Raw genomic sequence first — 6,515 nt, forward strand, 5'->3', positions numbered from 1 at the left:
ATTTCAATTACCTTATCGCCAGGTAGATGCCTGATGGGGAGTTTAGGCTGGGGGACACATTACTGAGTCACTACCAGAAACATGACTAAGCTTGTAGGCTAATAGCCGGCAGGAAAATCATTCCTGTCGAATAACCGACAACCATAGCCCGCTAGGAATGAAATCACATGCTAGCAGTCTGAATCGGAAGGTACAATTTTATTAATATTATAAATAACGAACTTAGTGAAACTGCTTGACGCATAGTATACATAATAAGCTACAAACAAGTTGTGTGAACTCATTGGAAATTCAATAATTGGTAATATGATTAAGCACCTACTTTTATATAAGTTCCCTATGTGGGCTAGTAAGATCCTTATTGTAATAGACAGGAAAATATCGATGATATGCAGGCTCACCTATCAGTAATATATAATTCCTAAAGAGTTTGTAAAAACATTCAACCGCATTATAAGTGCCAACAAATATTATCAGTGTTGAATTAACTCATATTGCATTGTAGTTTATCATTTTGGGAACTAGACAAGAATGTTAGACGAATTTTGTCTAACCCACTTCCATTGTTCTAACCTGTCCAGCATCAAGGATTCTTGGTGAGAATAAGGATTAATAGCAGCCTTTTCAGAATTGCCATTTATATCTAATAATGTATATATAGTTTGATAGGTCACTGAACGTCAAAATATGATGGTTGCTGGTGTTAATTACTTTTTAGTAGTGAGAGAAGGGTCTTCATTCAGTTGTTGGGAGAGACAAGTGGTATCTTCACTTCTTTTGTCTAGCGTTTCCCATTTTTTGGTGCTTTGCTGTTAGTGCGGAAGTGAACACTATCGATCCTAATGCTTCTATGCAGCGATGGTACTGGATGGCACTGCTGGTTTTTTCGAAAAGGGGGTATCCCCGGCCTCTGCATCAGAATGATGCAGGGCCACCTTTATTATCAAGCAAAACAGTTCGACGGTAGTCTTAAAGTCTCAAAAAAGTACAAAAAATGCTCACAAAGAGCAAAAGAACAAAAATAAAACCACAACCGGCTAGCAAGATAAAGATAGGAACACTAATTGCCTATCCTATTACATGACCGCCATCCAAACCGGTTGAAAATATCCCGTGCTACCATCTTCCATCAGATAGATCCAGTAACCAAACGCTCCCTGGCCTCCGTCAGAGTGAGTAGCGATCACATACGGATCAACGCAGTGGCTCGGAAGATAACCTGCAAAAAATGAGTATTTGTTGTTCTGTTAAAGACCAAATCATTTCTGCAATTCCAGATAGCCCATAGTAAAGCACGTACTCCTACGCGAATGTGTCTCGCTGTTTGGAGCTCAACCCCATCAAGCCACGTCCCAGATAACGTGTTGATATTATTCGGAGGAGTAATATTAAAGGCTATGTGCACAGACTGCCAAAGAATTTTTGCCAAGGGGCAATCAAGAAAGGGGTATTTGATGGACTCATCCCGATCACAAAAGCTACATCTAGTGGATCCATTCCAGTTGCGTTTTATCAAGTTATCCTTAGTTAAAATGACTTGTTTGTGTACAAACCACATAAACACTTTAACTCTTAAGGGGACTAATGGCATATACTGCTGGTAAAAATGTCTTATACATACATTGAGGTCTCCGCCTGAACAAATGGCATATACACTGGTAGCACCGTAGTATCAAAAGAGGTTGAAGGACTTTGACCAATCACACAAAAATGAACCCGAGCAAGATATATATGCTAGGGTTTACTTCATCATCGACAAAATCAATCCTGAAGGGAATTCTCGTAAAGAATAGAAACAACAATACAACGTGTACATCACTAAGTATATGAACTATAAATGTTAACACTCTTCTCTTAGTACTGCTGAGGTTCACTCCTGAAAGGGCTCCTCGCACCTAAGTCTAACGAAATTGACTTTCACGCACTGCTTCAAGTTGCGTACTCTAAGGACTTTGTTTTATGCTACCTTGCTATGATGTGATCTGTTGCCATTGTAGCGGTGCTCTGCACTGCAAGTGCTATAGATTTTACCGATCTACATCTCCTGAGAGCCTCAGATTTTGCCGAATATTGGTTCCAATGTTGCCCTATCGTGCCATGTACTGATCTCCATGGATTATGTTGGAAATGCTCAGCAACCACTTATATATGTATTTATAGAGTCCAGATGTAGTGGTAACACATGTCGATCTTCTTGTGATCTTGTTGAGCATGAGTCAGCTTCGACAACACGGCACCAGAGCAGAGAAGTACCGAGGAGCAGTGACAACACACACATCTTGAGCTAACCGGATGCGGACCTTGAATCTTGAAAGAAGGGAACCAGCTACATAGGCCTTAGACATACGCGCCAGGCATAAGTTGAAGAGTAGTAGAGAAGCACTATAATGTCGCCTTTGCGGCGAGGTTGACGAAGGCTGCCCTGGTGGGAGGTCCCCCGCCTTGTTGCTCATGTCGTAACCATATGCCGACGAGCTGTACTCGGTGCCACCGATGGCGAAGATGGCATGGAACATAGGCGGCTGGTCCAGACCCTTAAGCCACTCAGTGTATGCCGGCGCTACTCGCCACTGTTTTTGTTACAATTGTTTAGCTTGAACATCCGTGGTCGTGTCACATAGGATTCAACTGGACTGGAATGAGTAATGGGGAAGTGGGGCAGGGAAGGGTTTCCCGAGGCTCGCTTAGATCTGATCTGTGTGCAGCTGGGTTTTAGCAGGAGTGGTGTACATTAGTTGCACGCGCCAGCTAACAGTACCACGATTTTTTCTTTCCTTGAAAGTTTACTGACTTCTGAGTATAGGGTGCTTTCCATAGTCGGAGTAACTTAGCTAGTAACATAAAACACTCCAAGGGAAATTTGCTTACTCAAGGTTTTTATCGAAAAAGGCTTTCGCCCCGCTTTATATATAAAGTATCGACCAACAACACCCCGATACAAACGCACGCCACCACAACACACGCACACACCCAAGGCAAGATACATAAGCGCTGAGCGCAGCAACACCACCCCAAACTACAAGAGCAGTCGGGTCCTCGACCGTGAACACGACACCGCGAAGAGATGAAGCTGCATATGACAAACCGTGGGCTCCAAGGCGGTGCCTTCAGGAAGGATACGACACCGGAGCGCCGCCACCGCCCGACCTGAGAGTCAGAGTTTCCCCTAGAGCAACACGACGGGCAATGATGACCGCGACGACGCCTTCAGGAAGGGAGCGAGTTTCGCCGCTGCCGGTCCGTCCGAAGATAGGACAGGTTTTCACCCCGGCCCAAACTCACCACCACCGAACGCCACACCCCGGCGACCATGCCGCCTACACGACCATGGTCACTGGGCAGCACCAAGGCACGGGCTTTGCCCATGAGCACCGCGACACCACCACCAGGGCCGCCACCCCGGCATCCAAAACCCTCACCAGTTACCCAGCGCCACACCACCTATAGAGACGGGTGGAAAGGTCCCGCCTTTCGCACCCCTGAGCTGCCCCCAACTAGCCGCCATCGGCCCGTCCTGCTGTCGGGCGCGAGACCAGCGCGGTCCTGCCGCCGGGCGCGAGACGGGCGCGGTCCTGCCGCCGGGCGCGAGACAGGCGCGGTCCTGCAGCCGGGCGCGAGACGGGCGCGGTCCTACAGCTGGGCGCGAGACGGGCGCGGTCCTGCTGCCGGACGCGAGACGGGCGATGTACCACTATTGAGAAAAGCCCAGTCCTTCGACGGAAGTGGTGCGTGGGCGACGGGGAGAGGCATCGAAGGCCGCCGCACGCCGCCTACGGACGAACAGACGCCGAGAATGTCAGCCGCCGCCGTAGCCGACACGCCAAGCTACCGTGGATCCCTCCGCGGCCGGAGCAGCAGCCATACCAGGCTGCTGCCCATCCCGCGCCGCCCGCCGGACTCCAGGCGTTGAGTCCGCCGGGCACGCAGCCACCAGATCGGCCAGCGCACCGGTCGCTCCACCTGCGCCGCCCCACGCACCACCATACCTGCGTCGCCACCTCCACCACATACGCGCCGCCGCGCCCTGGCCAGAGCCGGCCAGCACCCCGCCCCCCACACGGAGCAGCCGAGCTGCCAGCCGCCACGCCACCACCTGAGCCCGGCCGTCGGCCACCCCCAAGGGCATCCGCCGCCGCCACCTCCCGGATCTAGGCAGAGGCACCTAGATCCGACGCCAGCAAGAACCCCGCACACCCACCCCGGATCCGCCATGGGGGGAGGACGGGAGGCACCGCTGGGACGCCAGGACGCCGAAGGGAAGGGGCCGAGCACGAGGGAGAGCCGACGACCGCCGCCGCCGCCGAGGAGGGCCATGCCCCGCGACGCAAGACCCCAGGCACAGGAAGAAGGCGCCCCGCCGCCGCCTACGCCGCGCGGCCTTTGGCTGGCGACGCCACCGGCGGCGGCGGGGGAGGGGAGCCGGGGCGAGGAGGGGAGGGGGTGGCGCTGGGGTTGGCTCCCGGAGTCGCCCGCGGGAGCGACTCGGGGAGCGGGGGTCTATGTTCCCTCACTCAAGGTTTTTATGGTTCTCACATACTAATATCTCTGTCCTCACTAAATACTTCGCACATACTAATGCCTCTATACTAAGTTCCAATGGTGTAAAAATGCAAGGTTTTTATTTACGGTGTTTCCCCTTTTTGGTGCTTTGCTGTTAGTGCAGAAGTGCACACTATCCAAGATCCTAATGCCTCTATGCAGGCGATGGTGCTGGAGGGCACAACTGGTAAAAATGTCTCATACACACAGTGTGGTCACCGCTAGAAAAAAATGGCATATACACTAGTAGCACTTTACTATCAAAAGAGGTGGAGGCACTTGACCAATCACACAAAAATGAACCCGATCTGGATTGATATGCTAGGGTTGACTTCATCATCGATGATATCAACCCTGAAGGGTGTCCTCCTAAAGACTAGTAACAAGAGTACAATGTGTACACCATTAGTCTATGAACTATAAATGTTAACACTCTTCTCGTAGTGGTGCTGGGATTCACTCCTGAAAGTGCTCCTCCCACCTAAAGTCTAACGAAACTGACTTTCGGACACTGTTTCAAGTTGCGTACTGTTAAGAACTTTGTTTTATGCTGCCTTGCTATGATGTGTACTGTCGCCATTGTAGTGGTGTTCTGCACTGCCGGTGGTATAGATTTTGCTGATCTTCATCTCCCGAGTGCCTCAAATTTTGACGAATATTGGTTCCAATGTTGCCGTATCATGCCATGTAATGATCTCGGTGGAGTCTGTTGCAATCGCTCGGAAACTCACTGCCGGGGACCGTGACGAGGAGCTGCTCCTCTCCGACCGCGGCCGGCACACCTTCTGCCTCTGCCCCATCCTCCCCGCCGTCCCTCTGGGCTCCTGGCTCTGCCTCGACTGCGCCCCGACCTTCATCATCCGTGTGTCCCTCCGCCGCCGCGCGAGCCCGGCCGCTCGATCTCGCCATTCCTTTTTGTGTTCGCGCTCGCTCACCTGCCGTGAATTTCATCTCATCTCGTCTCATCCTCTTATTGGTTGAATTTCTGCCAGGTTTCCCGTTGAAGCAGAGCAAGATCATGGATTTCTTCCGGATCGACAAAGGCGCGGAGGGCGGCGCGGAGGGCCGGCAAAGTGCGGGCTTTCACAGGGTAATTTTCTTATCTCTGAAATTTTGAATCGCATGGGTTTTTTTCATCGTATGGCTTAAGCTAGGGGGTCTGCGATGAGCAATCATCGCTCAATTGTTACATATACTGCATTGCCACCTGCTGATGATGCAAATAATTCATAAGGTGCAAGTAGTTCATCTGTAATACTTGACTGAATGACTGATTATGAGTATGATGCACATCTGGTAGGAGAAAAAGTTGTCCTCTATGTGGGTGTTGTGTGTTGATTCGTTCGTTGATTGTTTTGTTTTCCTAGGCTGACCGGTTGACAGGGGTAGTATCCTGCATATATGTCACAGTGGATTAGAATTTCTAGGTAATGAAACATTGCAAAATGAAGTGAGCTATCACTGCAGGAAATGCGCAGGAAAGCTACCGCCGCCAGAATTGCGCGGGAAAACCATCACTGCTGGAAATACGTGGGAAAGCATTGTTAAAAAAAATTAATTTGATCTTAATGGCACTCTTGTAATAGGATTGTGTTATTACCACCAAAAAAAATAGGATTGTGTTATTGAAGTAGGTTGGTCAAGTTTGGATGGATTAATTGACTTCCATTGATTTGTACACATGTATATCAGGATGATTCGCAGGGATATGTCACATGTATATCCCGTTTGTGATCTGTCTTGCACTTATTGAGCCATAAAAAGCCGCCACCTTTTGTAGTTTATTTAAAGTAGGACTGATTACGTGTACGTTGCACTTCTAATGGGAGAAAAAGTTATCTTGTAGGGGGTTGTTGTATGTTGATTCGTGAATTGTTCTGTTTTGCGCGGCTGGCCGGTCAATACAGTAGTATCATGTTTGTTGGGACACAACAGCTACTTACAGTGGCGGAGACAGGGGGTGCCACCCAGGGCCC

At 49.9% G+C, this 6,515-nt stretch overlaps 1 pseudogene; it reads left to right on the plus strand.

The window, feature by feature from the left end:
* LOC119273246 overlaps positions 1-6,515 on the plus strand; it is a 23,394-nt pseudogene that overhangs the window by 15,070 nt on the left and 1,809 nt on the right.

Source organism: Triticum dicoccoides, chromosome 3A (genome assembly GCF_002162155.2).
Source record: "Triticum dicoccoides isolate Atlit2015 ecotype Zavitan chromosome 3A, WEW_v2.0, whole genome shotgun sequence".
NCBI classification, from domain to species: Eukaryota; Viridiplantae; Streptophyta; class Magnoliopsida; order Poales; family Poaceae; genus Triticum; species Triticum dicoccoides.